General features: G+C 40.5%; 1 protein-coding gene across 2 annotated transcripts in view; it reads left to right on the forward strand.

Moving 5' to 3' along the window:
• Positions 1-17,057, forward strand: part of SMPX (small muscle protein X-linked) — a 41,124-nt gene extending 24,067 nt beyond the window's left edge. For both annotated transcript variants that reach the window (XM_071431141.1, XM_071431140.1), the window contains exon 5: positions 15,983-17,057. The gene's annotated coding sequence lies outside the window, so the exon portion shown is untranslated. The remainder of the gene's footprint in view (positions 1-15,982) is intronic.
• Positions 17,058-17,764: the final 707 nt, after the last annotated feature.

Below are 17,764 nucleotides of genomic sequence, written 5' to 3' on the forward strand. Positions count from 1 at the left end.
AGCCTTTCTGCAGAGCTGAGCTAAAGAAATATTTTCCACAGAAACTGTAGATCATGGCCATGCAAATTCAAAACCAAAATATAATTGGTCTCTGGTGCCTGTGTTTTAACAGCAGGTGATTCCTCTCAGCTTTTTCTTCTATTTCTCTGTGGAAACATATTCTTTTCCTTTTCAATTTGTTTAGTCAAAAAATAATTTTCTATTTTGAAACATGGTGCTGTGAGAAAGTTTAGTTCTCCCATATGTCTTCCAGTCAATTCTAATAACTCATTTCTAAATGCTCACTTGTCACAAATTGTAAATCAAGTATTAACACGACAGGCAACATGTTGTAACACTTTCATTTATGTTTTGAAGAAACCTGTCTATTCCTTGGAAAAAGATGGGCTTACCTTTGAAACCCTAATAAATTACAAAATTATAGAAACACAACATATATATATATATATATACTGGTTATACATGTATATATATATATACACACTGGTTATTGATATGAAAACATGTACTGTAGATTTATGTATTAAAACTGCCCCACTACCTGCAGTAGCTTTGAAGAAGTGAGATAATGTGAAGAATTGAGCATATCCTGTGCAGACCAGATGTCAGAATACACAGTTTTCTGATGCAGTCAGTAACATGCCAAGTTAAATTAACAGCCTGTATAAGATGTCTTGGCTTCGTGCTTTTCCATCTCTGAGGCAATCCTCTGGGTTAGGTGCAAGACGGCTGTCAAATTTCCCAAGCTGATTAAGAACTCTCACTTTTCCATGGCAAAGGAGCCATAAAACCTAGAATGAGGCTTAGATATGCAGAAGAGGCTGCAGAGAATGTGGGTTATGTAAAAACTATGTTGGGTTTTGAGTTGGCAACCATTTTCTTACCGCCCTTTCCTTTTTCCTCCCATTTGCTATATTTTTCAATATATTTTGCTTCATACAAAGTGCTAAGAATTTCAGGAAAAGTATTTGCAAAGTGCCCAGAGACCACTAAGTCTCAATTTAAATGTATTGAAAATGAAACCTGAGCCAACTTCTGTCTCATCTGTGAGTGTATTTGCAGGGATGTGACCATTGTCTCAGGCCCACTCTTTTCATTGCACGTGCCAGAGTTATGTTGAAAGAAAGCAGGTGGATGATTAGTACCACAATTAATCATAGTTCAGTCATGCTGTGATATTATCTGTAGGCATATCAGACATATACTATATTTATATGGAACAACACTCACACATTATGAATTCTGTGAGAAGAAGCCATATGACCAGGAGAAAGTAGCATTTTTAGAAACTGTAACTAGCACAGAGAGTCAAATGTGGGTTATTTGCAGTACAGACTGGGTAAGGTGGCAGAAGAGGCAGAATTCATGATGAATAAATTGGGTATTGCTGCTCAAATAGAGATAGCTGAGATTTCTTTTGTCTTTCTTGGAGAGGAGCCTCTTCTCAGTGTCTTCAAGATCACAGAGTTTGCTGCTAATGCATTGAGAGCAGAGAGATCGGCCTGAGAGAGCTTAGGGATAGGGATTGCCTCAGGTTTGGCAGCACTTGGCTGCCCCATGCTGCCCATCCCTGTTCCTGCAGTGCAGCTGTACTGAGGAGCCACCTGGCTCCACACCAGCCTCACAGTCAAGAAGAGGTAACTTCCCCTGCCTCCAGAGCCCAGCAGGGACCACTAAATGTCACTTCAGCTGACTGGGATCTCTGGGCACATCTTCTCTTTCAGCAGCAGAGCAGCACTCAACACTGGGTGTTACTCTCACAGAGCTTCAACCTGACCAAGTGCCCACAAGATCCCTGCAAAGTCCTGAAAGAGCTGAAGTTACAGCAGAGCTGTGTTCCTTTCCTGAGGCTTCCAAACAAATACATCCTGGCAAAGCCCTCACTAGTGCTCACCTCTAGGAAGCTTCTGAAGTGGATTCTCTTTGTAACTTTAATTGCAGTTTAGTTTTAAAGTGGGGAGCCCATCAGGCAGCAGCAGGGGAGCATCTGCAGGATGATCCCTCCTCCCCAGGGTGGCAGGTCAAGGGGCAGCAGCCCTCTGTTCAAAAAGGGTCTGTAGAGGTTACACTGCTGCATTTTTTCCCTTTAACTGCAATAGCAGAAGCAGGTAGGTTATGCTGCTGCTCTTCTATGTTTCCCTGGCTACCACACAAATGTGGTTGTTTTACTTTCCCCAGCCTCTTCTCAGTGGTAATGTAAAGGAACAGTGTGTCCTTCAGCTGCTTCAGCAATCTGAAGTGCTAAGAATGCAAAAGACTCTTTTCTGACAGTCTTTTGTTCTTCTTGTGCTTCTGGGTTTGCCATTAATAAAGACTATTTTTTTTCCCGAGCATTAATTTTCAAATGAATTGTGGTTTTGTCAACTTTACTGATACAATGATTTAGTACAGAACATTGCCCAAAGGGTTAATGGTGAATCTAGTTCATTTACACTGTTGATTGTTGGTAGGATGCGGTTTGGGAATTCTTTTTTGGTGGGGGAAAAAACCAGGGGAAATAACTGTTACAGTGAGATAAATCCCAGTCAAAACATACTGGTAAATACTGCATCGTGGCAGTAACTCTTCAGGGAAACTAGAGGGCAAGCTTCTAAAGTACTTAGAGCTCTGTAAACCTGCAATTAGGTATCTCCTCAGCTTCCCAAAGAAAAGCTAAGTGTCTCACTCGTAGGGGCTGGCATGTTTAATCAGCTAAATGCTTTCAAAATACTGCCCTGGGAGGGCTCAGGAAGTCTGCTGCATAAAAATAATAGTCATTGCTCTGTGTCAGCAGTCAAGCAGCTCCTATTGTAAGTCTGCTGATTATTACACCCAATATAACTGAGCTGTCTTTTGCCTATCCCTCCATTTGTCTCAAATTTCCATGCCATGAATTGTGTCATATTGTGCACAAGAAATCACTGTGGGCCAAATAGAGTTTTATTATTATTGTTATCATTATTGTTGTATGTGTGAGTTCTGCTTAGCATCCACATGGGGCTTGGCTTCTGACCCATTCATAAAAATAATTTTTAATTTCCTATGGGTCAGTCCGGTGGAAACAGCATATACAGCTAATTTTTAGAGCTTGTAGCTGTCAAAATGAATCTTGAAGGGCAGCATTAAAGTGCTTGGCATCACACACCCGAATGAAGGTGCAGCTCAATGCAGCAGGAGGCTGAGATGAGGCAGAGGCAGTTTGGGAATGCCAAGTTTGTGTTATACTGCAGATTTAGGCCCTGCCCTCAGCTGAACCACAAGGGAGCAGGAATATCTGGGGTTAAACCATACTATTTACAGTTTAAAAAATTTCAATATTTCTCCTCTGATTTGGGAAGCTATGTCCAGCATCTTCTGGATGTTAGGACTGTTGAGCAGGGATTGGGGTTTTGAGTCTATCAGACCTGAAACTGCTGACCCTTGGAAGCCTCCAAAGTCAAAGAGCAGAACGAGCCTCCTGGGCAGCTGCTGGGATAAAAACCTGGCCAGAGCAGTCATGCTCAGTATTCCACATTGCATCAGGAGAATTGCTGAAAGCAAAATCTTTCCATAAAAAGTTATATTTTCAAATCACAAAACTTTCCCAGTGGAGAAATGTTCCATCAGAAAAATGTTGGACCATTTTGACTCTTGGCATACTCTAAGGTACAAAAACTCATTGCATTTAAATAAATTTCAGCAGCCTCAGCCCATGCCAGCTCTCAAGCAACAAGTCAAGCAAACTCGGCTTTTTCTCCAGTAATTACCCAACCTGATAATTCTCTTGTCATTTCACCCTTTTGCTTCACTGAAGGAAGAAAGGGCGTGTTTGCAGCACACCAAGATGCTGTTTGCTTCTATTTCCATTACCCTGGAACTTGAAATTCATAAAAAGTCATGATTTAAATATATATAATTTTAATCCCAAAGTAAGCATACACAGACAACTCCAAAAATCAATTACCTTCAGGATACACATGATTAGACTTTGTTTTATAAAACTTTTTTTTTAACATAGTCATTTCTAAAATCAACATAAAATGTGCCTATTTTTCAGGCATACACATAAGACAACAGTCTGCCTTGCCAAAGTTTGAGCTCGTGGCTTTTGAAAGTCTAACCAGTCAACACCCAGTGCTTAGACCTTTCTTCTCAACCATTAAAGTTGTATGAAAATGGAAAGCATTTGCAATAAAAAATGAGTGGCAGAGCTAGGATCCTGGAGAATATGTGAATTCTTATGGATAATGAAATAAAAATCTTTGGACAATATTAAAGTCTGATAGGAAGTGAAAAATCAAGCAGTATGGCAGCTAAGGGTGAGTGTTTGTCATTGTACAGTATGTTAATTCACATGCAGTTTGCCTTATATTGTGTTGCCTGAATTTTATGATTCATAACAATTTTCCTCATACCATCTCATAGCTACAAAATTATGTGTGGTTGCAAAACAAGCACAGCAATGCTGAATCATCCATTCTACATGCCAGTAAGCCTCTGAAGTAGCCTACCTCACTTTAAGTATAGAGGTAAAAAACCTTGGTATTGATCTCTTAATATTTGTATATTAATAATCACTATTAGGCTTCATGTTTAGCCTTAACTGATTAACTGATGCTTATGTGAGTCATTTATCAACTCAATATTATTTTAATATGTGCCTTTTATTATTAAGCTCCTAAATTTTTTGTAAAAAAGAAAAAGCCACAAAAGTCAGCTGTCAAAGACCAATGGTATCGTCAAAATGCCATTAGTGAGGGACTCCATAGGAATCAGCAGCATGCCAAATATTTCACTTTCCACAGTCTTTGTCCCTGCAACTCTAACATCTCCAGCAAAAAAAAAAAAAAAAGAAAAATTCTTAACATTTTGCTTACCATTTTTTAATTTAAAAAAATGCAAACAATATTTAAAGCCTTCTCTGTATGTGAAAACCATGCAGACACGAAGCAGTGCCACTTAGCACTGGGTGTGTGTCTCTGGAGAAAATGCCAGCTTGTCAGGAGTTTGAAGTGGCAGCCAGCATGACAATAGCAAAAGACATGAGCATTCAGGTGTGAAATCATAGAACCTTTCCAGCAGCAGCATTTTGCTGTGTGATAGGTTGCATTTGGATTTGTGAGAATGTTTCATACACAATTTTGGGTAAAGCTTTAATATTTAATTGGAGAGCCAGCACAAAATAAGTCCAAGGCCAGTGCCTCCTCCAGAATCCCTTTTGTACAAAACAACTTGAAAATCATTGTTCATAATTTAATTATGTAACACAGTTGCACCTTTTAGAGTTCATATAGCATGAGGCAGAACAATCTTGAGGGTGATAGCCCACCCCTAGAATGCTTTTATTGCACTCTCTGCAGAATTACAATAAAAATGCCAAAAGGATTCACATGAAGCCTTCACCCTACCATAAAAAGATCAGTAAAAATAACATCATCTTTCTCCAAATTTCAGCCTCCCCAAATCAAATATTTTTCTAGCAAAACAAAACCCAGGTAGCCTGAATTTTCCAACAAAAGCGCAGAATATCTGGGTGTTGTCACCTCATTACAAAAGTCTCCCATACCTTTTCAGTGATTTCTCACAAGCATCTCCTCACAGCACTGACTCCTTCTTCTCAGTACACACAAAAACTTCAGCCCCCTTCACAACACAACCAACAAACACCAACTCTCTCCTTACCCAGCTAACCCACTCTTTTATAGCACTCATCTTCTTACTGGACACAGCTGTGGTCTATTAAGGGCAGGCCTGTTCCTAATCTTTGGTGATTAGCACAGCTGCAACTCCTCAGGTGTGAGACTACCTTCTGCACTATCTTTATTTTCCTACATTCTATCCCTCCACATCTGGGGGTTTTCCATTTCCTGAGAATGAATCCAAATTTTTAACCTAAATCAGGCCCTTTTGTCAAGAAGCTTTGATTTGTTAGCTTTCCAGCTCTCTCTCCACCCCAAGCCACATTTCTAAGTGCTTGCAACAGCTGTTCAGCAGCTCCAGCGCTGGGTGCTGTGGGTCTGGTGCAGACACAGGCATTAACATCATGCTGAAGCTTTCCACTCCAGGCTGCTGGAGGGTTTACAAGGCTGGGAGGTTCCTGCCCAAGCGTGCCCATGTGTGCCAGGCATGGCTGGGGCTGCTGGGTCTGAGCTGAGCCTGGCCTGGGCTCTGCTGGGCGAGGATCCTGCGGCACTGAGCGAGAGGGGCTGCCACGAGAGGGACAGCTAAGGCTGGGGAGCTGCAAAAGGGCTCTGGGCAGGGCTGGGGAGCTGCAAAATGGCTCTGGGCCAGGCCTTGGGAGCTGCAAAATGGCTCTGGACCAAGCCTTGGGAGCTGAAAAATGGCGTGAGAAACAACTGCTCACTTTGAAAACTTAAAAAGGTTTATTAAACCTTGACAAAAGTACAACAAAAGGACTCTATAAAGAAAAAAATTGCAGTGCTGGGAACTGCCCTTGTAGATACCACATGGCCAGTTCGCTTTCAAGATGGATGCTCAGTCTTTTATACCCCTGGGGGTTGCATCAGCCAGCCCTGGCCACTCCCAAAGTCTGTCAGTCTTTGCCATTTGTCTGTGGAAACTGCTTTCTTGTAACTGGATTGGAAATCAGGTGTTGCCATGCTGCACCCCCTAGGCACCAAGCTTTTCCATTCCCACCGGCCCCATGCAAGGGACACATGTGCAGGCCTTATTTTACCTGCCCTAGACAGCCCAGGCTGTCTGATGGCAACAATACAGGGGGGATAGGGGATTACGGGGAGAACAGAGGGCATCTAAACTACAATAACATAACTGTACATCACTAAGGCTTTTCTTAATATTCACACAATAGTGATCTTTTAATTGTGAGAGCCAATCATCTCATTATCCATCTATAACAATGGCTTTGGACAGGGCTTGGGAGCTGCAAAATGGCTTTGGTCCCCTGATCATGCTGTCCTACGTGGAATGTGAGAGGGTTTGGCTTTTGGGAGCTGTAGTGCTTCTGGTGGGTTCCCTCACCATCCAGCCCGAAGGCTGTGGCCCCACACTCACCAGGCACTTCTGAAGCAATGCAGTGTGAGAAATAGCTACTCACTTTTTGTAATTTTAGAAAGGTTTATTAAACCTTATCAAAAATACGACAGAAGATGGAATAGAGAAAATGTTACGGCACAGGGAGCAAAGGGTGTTCCCCACTATGTGATCTCCCTCCCACACAATGGAGGTTTTGCCTTTTAACCCTTTAACCTCTCCCAAAGTTCTGTCTATAGATCCCTTCTTCACTGTCCAGTGGTGGAGATCTCTTCCTCAGATCCTGGCTGGAGGTCAGATGTCACCACAGTGACAAGCCAGCCCTCCCAAGTGTCCCAACCCCAGTTCTCCCTTGATAACAATGTAAGGAGGTAAAACATAACTATAAACATGTGAAACTTTTCTTAACCTATACACATTATATTTGTCTGTAAATTGTGAGAGTCAATCACGGCGTTACTCATCTCTCACAGCAGGAATCCCGTGGTGTAGCTGTGTAACAATCTGACAGCGCTTGATCTGGTTACAGAGCCCTGTACCAGTGATGTGTTCCTGCCCTTACTCCGGCTGCAGACACCTCTGAGGTATTTCCCCACACCATCTCTGGGGTGGGCTGCCAAGTGCTGCCTGCAGGGAGCCTCTGCAGAAAGAGCACTCAGCACCATGGACATTTTCTCCTAGCTGGAAACTTTGTTTTCAGAGATATTCCCTGGCTGGAAAACCCCAGTCAGGCAATTAACTCTCAGAGGGTGCATTTCATATTGCATCACTGCTCTCAGTACAAGAAAGATGTCCCATTGTTTTAAATGTCACAGCTTTTCTTTTAATATTTTTATTGTTTATTTTGAGGGGTTTTTTTGTTTGATTGTTTTTCTATACCAAATATTTTACTAGTCATTAATTTATTTTTATTAATACTTTGTCTGGTCCCTTCTGTATAGATCTTTGCCTTGTAGACATCACAATTACCATTGGCTCCTAGCAACCTCTTCTCTTTTTGATGCTACTCCACCACCCAGGTGCATTGCTACTGGCTATTTTCCACCCTGTGCCTGCAAGCAGCTGGGTGGTTTTGGTTATCATTGGAGAAATCAATAGGATTTGTTGCACCTCAAAGGAGGAAATAAACACTTTGCAGGATCAGCCATTTGGCTTCCTTACTGATGAATTTGTTACAATGATAATTACTGAAGTTTCACTGTCTGCTGTTATGGGGAATGAAAATGAAATACAATTAAACTGTCCAAGAAATCCCTCTCTAATCTCACTGACATAAACTTTTTGCTACTTAAGCTCTTTAAGTCATTTGGCTTTGTTAACAGACAATTTGGGTATACTTGCTAATATGGTCAGGATGACACTGACAACAGTGACCAAGCTGTTGAGTGGTACTTACACTGGAAATCAAATGCTTTTTAATGCAGAGATTGTATAGATGAATGAGAAGCACTTAACATAAACTCAGAGAACAGTTTCCCCTATATTGATAAATAATTGCAAAGAATAATAATTATAGGCACACACCTGCATGGACTTGGCAGAGCTTACTGAAGTGCTAGAAAGGAAAAGCTGGTTGTTTTTTTTTTCCTTCAGAAGACACTAATTTAAAAGGTAGAAAGTGCTGCTGCATAGTTCTCATTAACAGAGGTAAAAAAAGCCACTGCAGCTCCTTATCAACAACTTTAATCACAGCATATGCTATATACTGCTTAATCTTTGCTAGCCATTATGAATTACAAATCACCTCATACAGTCCCAAAGCAACTGAAGATGGGTCTGCAGAATCTTTTTATAGAGGTCACACTTTAAGTTGTGAGAATTTGTAGTAAAAATGTTAATGAAAAGCAGAAAATTGAATTAAAACTTGAATTTATTGTGAGGTAAGCATTTGTTACAGCCACTGTGCTTTAAACCTGTACAGGATAGAGAGAAAATGTAAAGGATAGCTCCAGAAAAAGTCATTGCAGAAGTAGTAATAATACCAATAACAGAGAGTATACTAGAATTTCTATAGGGTTTTCTTTGTAATAACATTTCAAACTGCTCTGCATAATCAGTCCTTTAAAATTCAATCTCTTATTTAATCACTCAGATATTATAAACTTCAAGATATGTTTTACCAGCTTTAAGAAACTGTTGGTTTTTTATCTTTCTAGACAATGTATTTGCATCAGCATTTGTAATGAATCCATTAGCTAAAAAACCCCCCATGCTCATTAAGGTTCTGTTTCATGTAAATGAGAACTGGCAGCCCAGCATAATGTTTTAGGCAGCTTTCTGACCTCAGCCAAGAAATGCCCAAACAAAAGTAAAATTATGACTGGTAAGGCTAAAGAGATGTGGAGGTTCAGAACACATTTCCACGCTCTAGAGTCTGTAGTGTTTGTAGCCCATTACAAATCCCAAAACTCTTAGTACGAGTCAAGAGGTAGGGATATTTTTTTCTTTTTCTGTGATATGAAAATGCTGAGGGGTTTTTTTCACTTTTGGAACTGCTACTTATTGCAAGATCTTGGGCCACATACCTGTGGATCATTGGCATCTGGGTTCCACTTAGAAAAAAAAAAGGCAATATAATAAATGACAGGTATCATGTCTTTATGGACATTAGGTCTTTTGGAGAGCAAATATTTAGAATTCAAGTTGATCTGAAAGACTTCTATTTGACAGCTGTCATTTCAGAACCACTGAATGAAATTGTCTCTTTTGCGAGTTCCTTTGGTACCAAAGCTTTGTGTCAGTGCAGGTAACAAGAAATTTTGATAACAGTATAACACAAGGAGTGTGTTATACTGACTTTTCCTGTGTTAATAAAAGGGTTTATTGTGTCTGGCTGGACCTGCTGTTACACAGCACTTGGCTGCAGCTCCTTTGTGTGTGCACTACCGAGCTGCAAACAGTGGAAGGGTCAAAACTGTCCTTCACTCCCCAGGCCACTCTGTCTGAACTGAGATGTAAATTAGAGAAAGAACATATGCATGTCAAAAGGAGCATATGGCTTTCAATAGTCTTCATAGTGAAGATAGCAATGTTTGTTATTTAAAAGATTATTTTTGTGTTTTGGTAGAAAATAATTTTTGCCTAGTGTTCTTTGTCAGACAAATTGAAAGGATAAAAATTCTGACCTTTCTCTATTTTTGTTTTGAAGCCCTGCATCTATGTGTATGTGCAACCTACATTTCAATTTATTGACTGTAGGTAAAGGGCAAAAAAAAGAAAAAGGAGTTAAAAATAATTTTTTTAAGAGGCATAAATGTTTCTCTTTCCAGTATTTCACAGGGACAATGCCCAGAAAATATAAATGAGAGAAAATATATTTTAAAAGACATATGATATATGCTCAGCTACATGTGAGTTGCTCTCATTATCCTGACAGAAATATAACAAATGTGCTGAAATAATTTTTAAAAAAACCATTCAGGAAATTAAAATAGTTTAATTTAAAATAGGATCTTTCATTTAGTCAACCAGATATCGTTGGAAAGGAGTCAAGGGATGAACTCCCTCCCCTTTGCAACTTAAAACATCTCTCTGGCATCCCATCACAGTATTAATATGTTAACCTGGAGCACATTTGACTTCCTACTGCTTCCTCTGGCATCTGTGTGGACAGTGATCTTGATATGACATAAATATTAAAGGAGTTGCATGGGAGAAGCTGACTGCAGCAAGGGCTGCCCATCAAAGGGAAGTGAGGGGAGAGGAATTAAAGCAGATCCCCTGGCACTCCAGGTTACTGTCTCCAAAAGGTCAAGGCTTTTACCAGATGTGCAGGAGAATTAGAGAGTCTAAGGAGATAGTCTGGCTTTATTTCACCTTGACAATTCACTAGAGCAATGAAAAGAGACATGTCCCTCGATTTACCTTTTGCCCAGGTTTTTCCTTCTGTAGAGCAGTGTGTTTGTAATTCTAGGCTAATTCTGCTCCAGACTCACAGACGTTCACGACCTCTGTCCCCTTCTTACCTTACTGTAACTGATACCCTTTTCATTCCCAGTGTGCTGTCTGCTGGGAATGGCCAGATGTCTTTTAAATGACATAATGGGAACAAAACTCTTTCCTAGGACTCCTAATTCCATAAGAAGTCATTACCTTCATTTCCCACTTGCACTTTTGGAGGGGCATTTTTTAACCCTTTTTATCAATTTTTCCAAATAGTGCAGAATTTTTCCCAAGCAGCCATACCTGTTGTCTGTGTGCAATCCACATGGTATGTAATAAACACTTTCAGTAGTTTGGAATCTTTAGAGTGTGGATGACTTAAATCATGACCCACAGCCTGGCTAAACAGTATTGTGAAGACAAGGGCCAGTTCTCCAACTGTGAACTCTCTGTCTGCTCCCAAATAGAGCTCTCCTTGCTGCCTCTTTTTGAGGGTTGCACTTATGGCTGAGGTAGTGGTGAGTAAGAGATCTATAAATGGGTTCTGGTGAGGAGTAAACATCATGTGGTCGTTCACTTTGGAAGCTTGTTGAGTGGGAGGTATTTACTGAACCTTGGTGCACTTGCTGTAATCACTGATCTTCTTCGAAGTGCTAATGTCTCTTTCATCCTGTGGAAAGTTACTTCTTATAAAATAGGATGCCTTAACAGGATTTTGGGGTTAAATATATAGGGCTGGGAGCTATTGAAATAAAAAAAAATATTCAGTGCTCAAGTGATTCATGTATGGTCTTTAATTATATAATATTAGCACTAAATGTGGTCATTTAATTGCATATATGGAGATACAGCCAAAATCTGAATAGATTTCATATTTCTTGTTCTTTCAGCTAGCATGCTCTCTAAGAACAGAAAACACTGACAACTGGAACTACTAGTGATTTTTTAAGAGTAAATATTTTGTGTTCTTGCTGTTAACTCGTTGGGTGTTTTCAGATAATAAAAGCAAGATGCAGCATTAAAACTGTAATTTTGAGAAAGGAAAATGAAATAGTGAGATTTTTGCAATTAATTTCTTTATTTTTATTTATTTTTGAAGCTGCATCTGTATTGAACAGCACATACATTAAATAGTTTCTTATATAAAAATAGCTACTGCTTTTTTCTGTGGTCAGAAACCTCAGGGATCTAGTCTTTTTTATTCCAGAAAACAACATTGGCATCCAACCGACTGCAATCATAGCCTTGCAGATTCTCGGTAAGGGAATGGAGAAGGTCTTGAGGGCTGAAAACTCCTCTAATTCCATGATTCAAAGTGTTCCTGAGCATGTACTTATGTCCACCCTTAATCAGGACAACATTTAAGCATTTGCTCTCAAGTATATTCTTTTTTTAAAAGGGTGAGGGTTGTTCAGGGTGAGGTTGATTGGAGCAGCGAGGGAGTCTGGTGATAACCTGCAGCAGCTGAAAGAATCACCAGAGAACATAACTGTGAGCATTGCTAATGTACCATAAGCAACCTATTTTTGAGTTTACAGGCTCCCATGGATCTCTGGAGGAGTTTGTGCTCTAAAAATAACGTGCCTTTGGGAGCTGGGACAGGGAGAATTGCAGCTGGCCAGTGGGAGGTCTGAGTGGATTAGAGCATCACAGGGAGATAATAGAGAGTCCACTGACTGCAAAGGGAGCTCAGGTAGTAATTAGAAGCAACCAGAGAGCAGAGAGTATACCTGAGAGAAAGATGATACAGTTACCAGGTGTTAAAATAGCACCACTTGCAAGCAGCATGCTTTAGACAAAATTTTAGAAAAGTGGGCTTGATTTTCCTCAACACCTGAGCCCTGTGGAAATATTTATCATCATGGCACTTTGGTTTTTGCTTCTTTTAGATGACAAGTGGCAGCATTCCTGGGATCTCTAGTTTTTGGGTTTTATTGCTCCTCCTGCTAACTAGCTACTCTTGTAGGCACATGGTCTCCTAGAAGGCTGGGTTTCCTTTGGTTGGAGCTGCTGTGTCCCAGTTGGGACTGGAAGAACTGGACTCAGCAGGTCTTTTGGTGGTCCACTCCCTAGTGAGAGACCTGTGCCATGGAAGGAGGGAAGCAGAGAGGTGCTTGCTTGGCTGGATGGGATACAGTGCCAGTTTGGACCTTTCAATCCTGAGATCATAAAGGTGTTAAGGGATATTGATTTCAATGGGAGCAGAAGGTCAAAGGTGTGGGAGCTATGAGGAAACAAAGAAAGGACAAAGAAGTGTTTGAAAAAATGGAGCATGTGACCAAAAGTAATCCCATCAACCAGATTACTTGTTTTATCAGCAACACAGTAATACAGTTTATAGCACCTTGCTGTTTTAGTTTGTAAACCCACTCAGTGATGGCTCCACAGCCAGGCAGGGGAAAGAGAGACCTTGCACATGGCCCATGAATCCACCTTGGCCCTCCTGAGCAGAGGACAGCTTCCCCTGGGACAAGCAAAGCCTCTGACAGACTTACAGACTGCCTGACCCCCAAGACCCCCTCAGGAAAACATCCAGTCCAATGTCCTGCTCAGCCATTGCTCAGGGCCAGGTCCAGTCAGGGTTTGAGTATCTCCAAGAATGGAGATTCCACAACCTTCCTGGGCAACCTGGACTAGTGTTTGACCACCCTGATGGTAAAAGTTTTATTTCCTGTCTAGATGAAATTACCTGTATTCCAATTTGTGCCTGTTGTCTCCTTTCCTGTCGCTCAGCACAGTGAGGAAAGTCTGTCTCCATCCTTTTTGTACCCAAAGGCTTTGTACCCACCTTCTTTGTATTACCATGATCCTTGGGGGCTTGATGTGCCCAGCACAGGGTGGCTGTCATTAGGAACTCAGGAAATAAGGACAGATTAAACTACTTAAAGAAGATAAGCATGTAGCTCCCATGCAAGGCAGAGGTATCCCTCAGGGTGACACCTGCAGAAAACACAGCCTAAAATCTAAAATGCTGAATATGCTAGAAAGGTACAAAAAAAATATGATGCAATCCTAAACCCCAGAATGCTAAATTACAGCTGTCCATCGTGCCAAAATCTGCCCACAATGTGTTTGGAGGCAGAACCTGTCACTGGCCTCTTTCAGCAGAAGGATCAGAAAACACTTGTGATGCTGAGGACCACACTGTGCTCAGATTTGCCTGCTGTGCCCTGCACACTCTTTCTCCTGATCCCAGGCCTGAGCCCTTGAATTCAGTCATAGCCAGCAATATTTTATTCACATACCACTTGAAAACAGCCACTCTGTGATACTCAGGAACAGGCACAGAAGAGTTTGAAAGAGAAAGGAGGATAATCCTGAATGCTGAAGCACATGGAGAGTGTGTGTAGGCAGGAGGTAATTATATAGGACAGGATTACTTGTGTGTGTGTATCCCAGGGAGCCATCAAATACAGCCCTAAAGGTGGGTTTTGTTTTTGAGAGCAGAAAGAGAAATACCTTAAATTATCTGACTGGAAGGAAATTTCAGCTGAAACAGAGCAGTGCATTGCCCTGCTGAGCCCAGCTATGAGATGGCCATGTCATTTGATTGCTAATGGCCACAGAGCGTTGGTAGCACTACATAACATCTGGTGTTATGGCCATTTCACTGAGGGCAATGACTCCCTCTCACTTTCTTTCTAGACAAGTTAATTAATATTTGACTTCTTTATTTAAAGGTTGCCATCACTTTCAAGCAGTCTGTGTAAGCCATGCAGGGTTTCTCTTAATAGCACCTCTCTTCTCCAGGGAAGAGTTTTTTCTGAAAGCAAAGAAATCCCAGCCTTGTCCCTCCACTGTTTGCTCAAATGTGCACAGCCTGTCCAGGGGCACAGCAAAAACTCCCTTCATGTAACTCATCATGAGATATAGAAGGTTGTCATTCTTTATTCTGTCCTGTGACTTTTTCTCTGTTTTCTAAGCATTTATTAAAGGGTCATGAGTTCAATAAAATTTACCAAAGGTAGACATATTCCTCCACCTCAAATACTTATATCTTAGCTGATTAAACATGTATGCTGAGAAAGTTAGTGTCTTGACCTTTTGATGGTTTTCAATGCTGAGCCATCTAGAACCACTGATATCAATAGAAAGCATGGCATTTTTTAACTTCAAAGAGAGCAGAAATAGGCCCTATGCTGGGCTTCAAATTAGCTGTGCAGGAAAGAGTCTGTAGATGGGTCAAAGGAAATTGCTCATCACTCCCCAGACAGAAGCTGAGCACCCCCTCAACCTTGCTTTAGATATATACATAAATAATTAAGTGGGATTTATGAAAAGAACACAGAAGATATTTTGCTACTATTTCTAGAATACTGTCCTTAGTGCTGGTCAGTCAGGAGAATTAAAGCAGAAATAGGGAGAAGTGGAGCTGTGACAAAAGTAGTTACAGGAAGATATACACGACCAAAAGAAGAGAGGCTGAAAACTGCCCAGGACTATTCAGTTTGGATGGAATCTCACCAGTGAAGACTCTAATGGGTAGAACAGAAAAGGCAAGAGAAGAGGGTAACCAAAGCAGTTAAAAAAATTAAAATGCACAGACATATATATGTATATATCAGTAAGTAGTATTTAATGGTAAAATTAAATACCATTGTTATTTTTATGAATTGATGCATCCCTACTCCCTGCAGCACAGCCACACTGCTGAGCCACATGGCAGGATTTGCCTCCTGTGCCTGCTGGAGCAGTGGCAGAGCTTTCCTGGGGCTGAGCCCCACTCAGGGTCTGTGCAGGGCTGGACCTGCCTGCCCCCAGGCTCTGCTGGATGGGATGGGATGGGATGGGATGGGATGGGATGGGATGGGATGGGATGGGATGGGATGGGATGGGATGGCAGTGGGGTGGGGCAGAGACCCAGCACCCTGTGCCAAGGGCAAAACTCAAGGCTTTAAAGGCCTGAAGTTTTGACACAATCATGAAGTTTCATCAGACAGAGATCTGGACTGTAGGTGGATCACAAAGATCTGTATTCCCTGAGCTTGGCTGTAAACCAGTGCTGTCAGAGAAGGAAAAATTGCAGGTGTGGAGAGTGTCCTCCCCCTCACAGCTTTTCTGCATGATCTGAAAATACCTGTGAGTGCACTGATAATAATTAATTTCTGGTCTTGTATTTGTTGCACAGGTCTGACAAGTGAAACTGAATGGATTCCAATGAATGGAGAAAATTTCAAATATTTTATATATTTGTATGAAGACTATGAACTTCCCAACTCTTCAATACCCCACAAGAAGCATCTTCTTTGTACATTTATATCAATGCTTTCTCGTTGTCCATTTTGTTTAACATAGGAAAGTAGTGCTGAAATAAAACAGAACAAAGCAACCAGCAATGAATATTTACAGGAATGATTTTGACCTGAGAATGGGGAGTAGTATAATTTGAAGTTTGAGCAAAAATAGAAAAAACTTAAAATAATTACATCATTATTTTCAATTAATTTGGTTTCTGTCTTTTTGAAAAATGTCAATGTGTACAAAAGAGTTTTTGAATTAATTCACAAAGTGCAGAATAAATGAGGGATATAACATCTTATGTTCTGGTGTGAGTTCCTAGTTATAGAGGAGGAATCATGTATCATGTGTAATAAAGGAAATTAAAATATTAAAAGCAATGGTCTTTCTGGTGAGTTGAGCTAAATTCTTCTTTTGTTGTAGAGACAAAGTATTTCTTTTCCTCCGGAATCCAGAATGCACTGCTGTTCTGATACTTATGCATCACCTTTATACAATGAATATACAAGATGTGAGGTAGCTGACAGAAGACCTGCAGCCTTTATTCAAATAAAGAGTCATCCAGCCTTGATGGAACATGTCCATGAATACAGCTTGAAGGATCATTATCTTCAAAAGCTCAAATCAAAAGGGGACACTGGAATATGGATGCTGGGCTAAAGTAATGTATGATCACAGCACCTCTTACATAGAGTGATTAATCCTTGATGCTTGCATTATATCAACTGTACATAAAGGAACACTGATGCATATTCCATTTTTGGAAATGAGATCTTATTGTAAGAGAAATTTAATACACTCTGTCTCCATGGTCTCTTTTATGTTACTTACTGTAAAGGGATATGAGGAGCTGTTTTTAATAATATTCTTGTAATGTTGATTGAAACTATTCTACATACTCTGAAACTCTCTGCCTGGCTCTTGTTTATTCAAATAAAATAAAGATAATTATTCTGGTTAGAAAACAGATTTCAAGTTGAATATTACTTACAACGACATCCATCTAATTCTTGTTTGCTCCATCAGATAATACCAGAGCTAACTGAAATGATTTTTGAATTTTAAGTTTCCATATATTTGCATTACTTTGTACAGGAAATTAGAAAGGAGCTGTACTCTCTGCAGCTCAATTAAAATGACATTATTGTACTTTTTGCTTTGAATATGCAATATCAACATTGCTTACTGTCCTGCTTCATCCTTATATGCTCTGATTTCCCTTAATGCATTTCTTGGAGGTGAACATCCCTGAAGGACAGGTTGAAATGGAAATGTCAAGAGATGGAATGTATCAGGGGCAGCTTTCATTTACATCACAATGAGATTAACATGTCTGTTCAATCAAAAATGAACAGTTTTCCCCAACACTGCATTATCAGTCACTGATATTTTTCCTACCAGTCTGGAAATGATAAAAAGGAGAAAACACATTGATCCAAAAGCATGCTGAAGGTGAGATGAGTCAGGGCCTTGGCTTTTGTTTTCTTTACTCACTTAAAAATACTAATTTCAGAGAACTAGGGAAAGGTAAAGCCTCCTCCTTTATAGTTAGGAAACTTCACGGTGAAAATTCCAGGGGATGGAGGGAGTTGGGGCCACATCCCAGTCTTCATACCTGATTGTGTAGGTGAAAGAAAGAAAACCTATCCCTGACAGAGGAGTGTGGTTCTTT

Source organism: Agelaius tricolor, unplaced genomic scaffold (genome assembly GCF_023055355.1).
Source record: "Agelaius tricolor isolate 1412-34295 unplaced genomic scaffold, bAgeTri1.0.p SCAF_7, whole genome shotgun sequence".
In the NCBI taxonomy this organism is placed as follows: domain Eukaryota; kingdom Metazoa; phylum Chordata; class Aves; order Passeriformes; family Icteridae; genus Agelaius; species Agelaius tricolor.